The sequence below is a fragment of the Psammomys obesus genome, unplaced genomic scaffold (genome assembly GCF_907164565.1).
Source record: "Psammomys obesus unplaced genomic scaffold, mPsaObe1.curated_primary_1811, whole genome shotgun sequence".
Taxonomy (NCBI): Eukaryota; Metazoa; Chordata; class Mammalia; order Rodentia; family Muridae; genus Psammomys; species Psammomys obesus.
Genome location: NW_026595981.1, coordinates 1790417 through 1799931, shown reverse-complemented (window position 1 = coordinate 1799931; position 9515 = coordinate 1790417). Strand labels below are relative to the sequence as shown.

Here is a 9515-nt window from a genome sequence, read left to right as displayed (position 1 = left end):
TGGGGCCGGACAGGACACCTGGGCTATGTCTCCTTCCTTTTCTATTTTTTTTTAAATTCATTTTACCTCTTAAGAATGCCCCCTCCTTCCTTTCCTTCGAGTCCTCCCCTTCCCTCTTCCGCTGTCCCTTTCCCCCCAGAAAAGGAGAGCTCCCCTCTCCCCCATCAACCTTCCTCAGCACATCAAGTCACATCAGGACTGAGCACATCTTCATCCCCTGAGGCCAGGCGAGGCAGCCCTGCCAGGGGGAAGTGACCCCAAAGCAGGCAGCAGAGTCCATGGTAGAAACAGTCTCCCCTTCCACTCACCAGGCACCCCATATGAAGACCAAGCCTCCTCCCACCAGCCACATGTGTGCAAGAGGCCTAGGTCCAGATGGTGCATGCTCCTTAGTTGATGTCAGTCTCTGAAAGCCCCCATGGGACTGGATTAGTTGTCTCTGTTGGTCTTCTTGTGAGGTTCCTGTCCTTTCCAGGTCCTTCCATCTTTCTCCCAACACTTCCACAGGACCCCCAGAGCTCTGCCCCATGCTTGGCTGCAAGTCCCAGCATCTGTCTTGATCTACTGCTGGCTGGAGCCTCTCAGACTATAGTCCAGTTAGGCTCCTGTCTGCAAGCATAGCAGAGCATCATTATTAGTGTCAGGGGCTGGCTCTCTACCAGGGGGTGGGTCTCAGGTTGGGCCAACTATTGGTTGGACTTTCCCTAAGTATTTGTTCTCTTGATATCCCTGCACTCCTTGCAGGCAGGGCTAGTTTTGGATCACAGGTTTTGTGGGTGGGTTGTTGTTGTTTCCCTCCTTCCACTAGTCCTACCTGGCTAGGAGGTGGTCACTTCGGTCTTCATGTCTCCCCCTGTTAGGAGTCCCAGCTGGAGTCACCCCCATGTCCTCCCAGGAGCCTGTCTCAGGCCTCCAGCTTGACAAAGAGATGCCTCCCTCAGTTTCCCTTTCCTAGCCCTCTCTCTCACACACGCCACCCCATGTCTCCTTTCATATAAAGATGCTCCCAGGTAATATCCAAGCAAGGACAGTTGATTGTGTAAGTGTTGTTTGTATTTCTTCAGATGAGGGGATGAGATGAGAGCTGTACAAATACATGGCTTGGACTGAACCTAGAACGTTTCTATCTAACTATCCCTAGGCCTAGGCCTGGAAGCTTTTAGCCTTTGTTCAATCTAATCTTCTGCAAGGCCAGACCTTGAAGGCTTCAGCTTCCAGCCTTAGGTCTGCTAACCTAGACCTAGAATGTTTTTAGCTTTCGAGACTTACTGCTGAATAAGCTCATCCTTTCTGGTTCTTTCTGAACTCAGGCTGACTGGGTTCAACTCAGCTGTTCTGAGTTGAAAACTCCTCTCCAACCTGACTGATTCAAACTGGCTTCTCTTCACTTCTCACTGAATTGCCCTGCTTGGAAAAACTGCCTATGAACTGTACAAACTGAACTGAGCAGCACCCAACTGTACTATACTCCTGATTTCTACTCTCTTATTACCACAAACTCTCTTGCTCTCTCTCCCTGCTGCTCTTAAGTAGCTTCTCTTTCCTGTCTGTTCTCGTGAGAGTTGGGTATACCCTATCTCTGACTCATTCTGTCAGTTCTTTCTCTGATTCTTTGTTTTGTCTGCCCCTCAATTAGATGTCATTGAGATTAAAAGTGTGCACTAAATCCAGCCAGGGGATTAAGAGTACTGAGGGCATGTCTGTATTCTAGCCTGATTGACCAGACCTAGATCTTTGGATGTGATCCCTTTCGAGAACAGCCATGTTGCTGGATTAAAATTCCTTTACATGGTTGTGTTGCTTCTGGGGCCCCTGTGTGGGACACTTAAGAAATAAATCCTAATGAAACTGGCAAGCGTCCTCAGTCCAACCCAAGCACATGGCTGAAGTATCACGGTGCCCACTGGAAGCTTTGCCGGTTGGAGGAGCAAGCTCGCTGCAGGCTGAAGCTCTGACTAAAGCAAGGCACTGCACAAGGCAACCCGATATCAACCAGTTTCTCACGGCCCATCTTCCAAAGAGAGGCTGGTTCTCCTCAGAGACTGAGTGTGCTGTAGCAGGCTGTGCATGCTGCGCTGTGACTCCTGGAAGGGAGCTCGTGGGTAGGCAGGACAGCATCCCTGAGACCTGGGGGCTGGGGAAGTGACCACGGTGGAGATGATATTATTAACTCCCACTACTGTCCCTTCCAGCCAGCCTCGGGGTAGGAGCTTCCCCGGCATTTAATTCTCATTCTTCTCTTCCGTCTGCACGGAAAGACTGAAGCTCACATGTCACTGCCTGAGACAAAGTGACAATGTGTATTAAGTCAAATTAAATGAAGTAGTAAGTCCAATAGCCTCCTTGCTAGTGGCTAGGGCAGCTATACAACACTTCTGTGCTACAGGAAGTTTCCTGGAAGGTCTCACAGATTCACACAAGGTCACATTTCCCATAGGGAAGATCTAGAACCCAGATAAAGTCGGTATGACCTGGGGACTAATAGGGGCTGCCGAGTTAATTCGGCAACCCGGAGCCCCAGGCTTTTTACTTAGCTACTGATTCCGAGGCCATCTCAGGATTATTTATTTATTTTTTTTTTTTTCATATAAAGGTTTAGTCTTGGGGGCTGGAGCGATGGCTCCACCCCGCTTGGATGCATAGGCACCATTCAGGCTCATAGCGGCTGGAAATGAATACAGCTTGGTTCCTTTTGAACTGGGGGAGCCAAGACAAAGCGGACAAGAGCTTAGGCTCTGAGCGGCTGCTTGCTTTGCAGACTGTAGGTAGCACATCGCCTCCATCTGTGCCTCCCGGAGTCATTCATTCCACAAACACACTTTGAGCTCCAGCTAGAGTTAGGCACCGCTGCAGTTTCCAGAAACCCTATCTTTCGCCTCTCGGGGTTGCTAGAAGAGGTTTGAAGCTCCTTAAAGACCGAGCTGTTCGTTATCTGTGACAAAAAAGGGCCGTCTAAAAGGGATGGAGCCTATCGGATGGCCTCAGGCCAGGGCTCTTCAGCTGGCAGGAACAGGTCCCAGGTCAGAGAGGGGCGGACCGGGGCGGGGCGCCCGCCGGGTACTTGAGGTGGCCGCCAGAGGGCAGCCAGGGAGCGCGCCCGGCCAGGGGCGAAACCCCAGGTAAGTGTGGCTCAAGTGGGGTCGCCGCCCCTCCCCCCTCGGGGCCCAGTCTCCCGGGGCCCGGGTGTGTGTGTTTGGCTCCAGGATGGGGACCAGAGCGCGTGCCCGTGGTGGGCCCGGAGCTAGAGCGCAGATCCTGGAGATGTTGGAACCCGGGGTGGGAAGGTCCCTGAGCGCTGTTGGGGCGCGGGCAGGGCCTGCCTCCGAGCTGCCCTCCCGAGCTTGCCCGCCCTCTCTCTCCGCTGCCCGAGACTCCGGGCTGCACGCGAGCTGTCCCGGGACAGCGCCGCGGTCCGCTCCGCCGCCGCGCTCTCACTCCCAGGGTTCGGCCCGCAGCCTGGGGCGCAGGGTGCAGCTCGCGCGGCCCCGGGTCGGTCCCCGGCGCCGGGAGGCGCGGGGCCGGGGTGGCCGGTGGGGGAAGGGCGCGCGGGCGGCGCGGGCGGCAGGCGGCAGGCGGCAGGCGGCGCTGGGGCGAGCGCGCCCGCGAGCGAGTCAACAAGTGCGGAGCCCAGCGAGCGCGCACGTGCGTCGGGCGGGGCCTGCGGCGGTGGCCGTCCCCGCGGTCCCCGGCGCCCCGCCGGCTCGGGGTAGGGTGGGGTGGGCGGGATACAGGGTTTTCAGTGACTGGCGTTGGCGGGGGGTATCCTGGGCCCAGGACGCTCCACTCGAGCCGGCTGCCGCAAAGCACGTGGAGCCCTGGGTGTGCTGGGGCAGCTGGAGGCTCTTCTCCGGGCGAGCCGGTTCCTCCCCGCTGTCAGGCAGCTTTGGGGGGCGCCGTTGAGCGCTCAGGATGGCGACCCCTGCCCGCTCCCAGGGGCCTCGGGCCGTCTGTGCACCGTGAGCAGGACGGAGCCACCCGATTGATTTCCTACTCCAGTGTCTGACACACCTTAGCGGGCGCCCTGGATAGAGTGGGTTGCTGAAGGTGGAAATCCTGTCTCAAGTGAGATTGGAGCGGGTGGATGCAGGTCAGTCGGTTTGTGAAGTGGGGAAGCTTTGATCCCGGCGGCAGCAGAAGTCAGGGGAGGGAAAGGGGCGTCCCCGAGGCCCCAAAGCGAGGCGAAAGCCTCTTGGAGAAGTCTGCCTTGTAGATCAGGCTCGGTCCCGCCCCCACCCGAACAGATTGCGCCCTCCATCACTGCCTCTGACCGCCCCTTGGCTTCCATCTGAAAAAAGCAGAACCGTGAGGTGAGCTGCAAGCTTTGCTCTTACTGTCACATTTTCTCCACAAGTGCCCTGCACCTGCCCCTCTGTTCTCCCAGTCCTGCAGCCTGACTGCTGTCCTGCCTTAGCTGAAGCTGCGAACTGGCTTTCCGTCCAGCCTCCTCCCTCCTGTCTCCTCTCTCTACCCCTCCCAGGTTGTCCACTCTGCAGCCCTCCCTGCTGCCGTCTTTATTTCTGGGCCAGTCGTCCCTTTTCTAAGCGTCTTTCCGTACTTCTGGTTGCCAGGCCCAGCTCATGGCTTCTCGAGCAGCGGTCTTGGGGAAGATTCTGGTGTCTAGTCCTGTCTAGGCTTTCTTCGGGATGCCTCACAGTCACTCAAAGAGAGTCTGAGCCTAGATGGGTGGCCCAGACAGCAGCCCTTCTGTCACACCACACTTGTCTCTGGGTCTTGCCTCTCTCTCCGGGGCAGGCTCTCTCTGACCTGTAGGCCAGAATACAGACGTTTTCTGCCAGCCCGTGCAGCAAGCCTTCTATCTGGCATGTCACCAGGGTGGCCCCTGACCCTGTCACTGACCCCTAAGAAATGCTTTTTTTTTTTTTTCTAAGAAAGTTTCTGGATTTCTGCAGGCCTTTCGGGGCCCATCTCTTTTGCTGGGGTTCCAGGCTTTCAGTCTTGGGCTTCATTCACACTGGTTTCCAATCCTGAATCTTCTCAATTCCCTACACGGGCATTCTTGTCCCTCCCTGTACTCCTTGATTCAGGTGCTGTTGCCTGAGAAAGCTTGATTCCCCTGCCTCGACTCCCACTGGTCCAGGACCCCCTTTCTGGCTATGTCCTTATCCGATCCTGCCATGCCTGTTCCCTGAGGGCAGCCTCTCCGTTCTGTCTCTGGATCCTCAGCACAGCTCACCCTGTAGGTTCAGCTTCCCCCACATTTCTGAGAACTCTCTATGCCATGCCTGGAGCCCGCTACAAACTAAATCTCCCTCTGAGAGCTGCTTATTCTTTCAGATTCCGGGCCTTCTGCTCCGCTAGGCTCAGGGAGGGCTTGGTTACAGGGTGTTCCATGCAGTTTAATCCTGAGCATTCTAGCCTGTCAGCGTCTTGACCGCCTTATCTGTGCTCATTCTGTGTCCTGAGCTGGGCGGTGTACGAAGGGATCCAGCCCCTCACTGGTTTTGTGTTCTTGAAGCACCCACGGAGGTAGATATCAAGACTATTGTTTCCATTCTGCCTGTCAGGATGCAAGATCAGAGAGGGCAGGGACCTCTCTGAACCACACAGCTTGTGGTGGGCAGAGCTGAGGTGGAATTCAGCCGGCAGGCTCAAAGCTGTCTTTAGACACAAGGTTTGCTGGTGGTTCTGAGGTGTGTGTGTTCCACGTCTCCGGCATCCCCTCAGTATCTGGCCCTGGTGTTCAGGGCATACGGGCGGCTCGGGACTCTCCTGGACCCTGGGAAAGGACCTGATAACAGGCAGATGGGTAATGGGGTCCCTGACTCCAGAGGCTGCCATCAATCAGGGAGGCCCTGGAAACATGCTGTTTCCCCATCTGGCTTTAGAGTTGTGGAGTAGAGAGCGATGCCAGGGTGGAGCGGTGGGGTCCTCAGGTCTGCCCTTCCTGAGTTCCCTAAGTGCCCTCCCCCTAAGGACGCTTTCAGTTGCCTTTTGAACCTTCAACTAAGTTTCTTTAGAAGGCTCCCTTTCCTTCTGCTGCAGGCCACTGTCATATGAAAATGAGCTCCTGCTGTGAAATCCCGTTACCATAGCAACCGGTAGTGTGAGGCCCAAGTCTCCCACTCCTAGGTCTCTGCACTGTGTGCTTGGAGGGGCCTTTTCTGTGTTTGCTGCCTGAAGAAATTAAATATTCCCCCTTCACTTTCCCTTTGTGTAGATACTAAATTCTTTTGTTTCTTCAAACCAGTGACTTGTGGGTACTTGTTGGTGTCCCAGCAGGTTGTCGACAGGCAGTGGGCACACCGTCAGTGATGACCTCAGGGGGATGACCCTGGCTTAGGTCACATTTGTGAGGGATACCCAGGGCTCCACGGGTAAAAGCTGTGCTGCTGTCTTGGATGCTTGTCAGGAAGAAGATACAGCAAGCATTCCAGGGGTGAGCAAGCCAGTTTTCCTCAGCCGCTGTCTACAGGCCTTGTCTACAGACACCACCAAGAACAGGGCATCTCGGAGGTGTGAGGGAGACAAGGATGCTCTGGGCAGTGATCACAAGGTATTAACATAGACCAAGTGTGGGCTGGAGAGATGGCTCAGCGGTTCATATCACTGGCTGCTCTTCCAGAGGTCACCGGTTCCCAGCACCTGTATGGCAGCTCACAACTGTGTGTAAAACTCTAGCTCCAGGGTGTGGCATCCACACACACACATAGATAGAGGCAAAACATCAGTGCACATAAAAATAAATACATCTTTAAAAAAAAACCTTAGAAATCAAACAAATTAAAAAAAGAAAGAAAGAGAAAAAGGAAAAAAGAAAGACCAAGTGCTCCCAGATACAGTTTCCTTAATTGATTCTGCCGTTTCCTTATTTCATTCTCTGCCAAGGGAATTTAGAAGTGTTACATTTTACGTGTAAGAAACTTATGCTCCAGGGAAGTTAGACGTTTGTCAGGTAGCATACAGCAAGTACATGATGGAGGTGGGCTTTAGTCCTGGAAAGTCTGTCCTCTGTGGCTAAGATCCTGTGTGCTGCTGTGTGGACAATGGAGGACTGTGATTTAAGGATGAAGGGGGATCGAACAGACTGGCTTTTCTAAGATTCAGGGTGTAGAGCATTAGTTTTCAACACAGTGGACAAGAGGCTACAGTGAAAGGGAACGTTACCAGAGGTTTTAGACTGGCACTGTTAACTAACCAATCAAACCAGAAGGGACTCAGAGTCTTTAGAAACTGGGGCAAATGTAGACACTAGAGCTGCATGGAGGGTGAGAATGAGCTGTCAGCAGCCACACTCTGAGCTGTGCATGAGTCACACAGGTGGAAATCTGAGGTGGCTATAAGTTAGTAGAGCGCTACCCCAGAGGCGGAAGCTGCAGGGCCTGCTCTGTGCTGCCCAGGATGGGTTCAAGTGATCTCCCTGCCTCAGCTTCACCTGGCTTTTTTTTTTTTTTTTAATCTGATCGGTCACATGTTCTGTTCATGCTGTCAGAATTTGTCAACCCCCCACCCCTATGACGCTGAGGACCTTATGCCACTAAGTAAAGACTCAACAACTGAGCTGCGCTCTAAGCTCAGAATCTACTTGCCAGTTTTGGTGTGTCCTTCCCTGTGTCTGGTATATGTCAATAAAATGTACTAAAACAGAAAAGGGGCTGCAGTGAGGCCTACCCTAGAGTGTGAAAAAGCTCCCACAGAAGGCCCACACCTTCACCTCACGGACTTGACCTAGAACCCTGGCTTGTGACAGTGTGAGGTGACTGAGGGTGGACTTCCGTGTGCTGGAAGGAGCTGCTTGGGGGTGAGGGAGAGCCAGGGTTGTTTCTGCTTGTGGCTCCTGCACAGCACTGACTCTCTGCAGAGGAGCTCACCTAACTCCTCGGCTTGTCCCCACCCTGCTCCCAGGATGGGCCAGGGGTGAACGGGTGAGGGTACATGTGTGCACCCCGCCTTGTTACCAGGGTAACTAGTCTTTCTGGGTCTTACAGGAGCCCCAGCCCAGACCTCAGTCCTCAGAGCGAGCCGCCAGCGAAAGAGCATTGCAAGGCCCGTGCCAGCCTGCAGTGCTTCGAGAGCGCCCCTCTGTTCGCACGGCATTTCCATGCTGCTAAAAATACCCGAGTGCCTTATGTAAGACTGCAGGTACCGTGTAGACGCCTTAGGTAAAAGCATTCCCAGACCCTGGACAGTCAGTCACACGTCCCCACGACCACTGTGGCACAGTTGTGAAGCTGCTGGTGGCTTTGCCTGCCCAGGAAGAGAGCTATCGTTGGCGCCCTGCCCCGTCAGCAGTGTTTATGCCTCATCCAAATGCTGGTGTGTTCTCGTCTTTGGGTGTGACTGAGCAATTGAGCTGATGCTAGGCTCTGTGAGAGTTTTCCCTCTGCTGGTTCCAAGTCACTGACTGCCAGGCTTGGTGGTTAGTGCCTTTACCCAGTGAGCCATCTTGCCAATGCTAGTTGGGTTTTTGAAGCAGGGTTTTGCTTATGTAGCTGATTTTGGCCTGGAAAGCACAATCCTGCAGCCTGGGGCTCCTAAGTGTTGCCATCACAGCCATATGTCTCCGTGGCATGCCAAGGCCCTGGGTTCAGTCCCCAGCACCTTCAGAAAAGGGGACTGAGCTGCATTTTGGAAAAGCGTATAGTTTACTGGAAGCAATAACCACGTAAGCATGACTGCGTCCCTCCGAACAGTAGTAGTGAGCAGCCTGGGAGGACGTACGTGTTTCCAGCACAACACACGTAAATGCCTTGGGCTTGTCCGAGGAAGAGAGTGGACTAATGATAAATGTAACGTGGTGCTTTTTCTAGAAATGTGCATATCGGGGCTGGAGAGATGGCTCAGCAGGTAAGAACACGTGGGGCTCTTGCAGAGGACCCAGGTACAGATCCCAGGATCCACATGGCAGCTCGCCATCTGTAATCATATGTAGCTCCAATTTCAGAGGATCTGACGCCCTCTTCAGGCTCCCATGGATACCAGGCACACACACAGTGTACATATATACATGCAGACAAAACACTCATACACGGAAAATAAAAATAAATAGTAAACACGGAAATGGTGTGTACCTTGACTGTAAAGCACTTGCCTAGCATAGTCAAGGTTCTGGATTTCATCTCTAGCACATTTGTGCTGCCTGACACTGATATATGTGTACATAATAAACATGCATACAGGAATGTAAATAGATATTATACATGTGAAAGAAAATAAGATCTAGTATAACAACTCTCATCTACAGGCAGTACACACGTGATTCAAATGAACATGTAGGCAAGACATATATGTGTGTACATATCTATATATGAAGAAGAATGAAAAAATGATATGTGTGTGTCTGAGCCTGCAGGACTTTATGTGCAACACATATGTTCAGGAGCCCTAGGAGGCCAGAAAAGGGCCTTGGGAACTCAGGACTGGAGTTACGGGTGCTTGTGAGCCACATGTGGGTGCCCAGACCTGAATGTGGGCCTCCACAGATGTGGGTTCTCTTCCTTCCTTCCTTCTTTCCTTCCTTCCTTCCTTCCTTCCTTCCTTCCTTCCTTCCTTCCTTC

General features: G+C 53.4%; 1 protein-coding gene across 3 annotated transcripts in view; it reads left to right on the top strand.

The window, feature by feature from the left end:
- Nucleotides 1-3063: 3063 nt before the first annotated feature.
- Nucleotides 3064-9515, top strand: part of Rph3al (rabphilin 3A like (without C2 domains)) — a 138912-nt gene continuing 132460 nt past the window's right edge. Inside the window, exon 1 of one of the 3 annotated variants that reach the window (XM_055619494.1) lies at nt 3064-3119. The gene's annotated coding sequence lies outside the window, so the exon portion shown is untranslated. Of the gene's footprint in view, nt 3120-3794; nt 4088-4259; nt 4308-9515 lie in introns of those variants that run through there. The other 2 variants (XM_055619496.1, XM_055619495.1) reach the window with 2 other exon arrangements.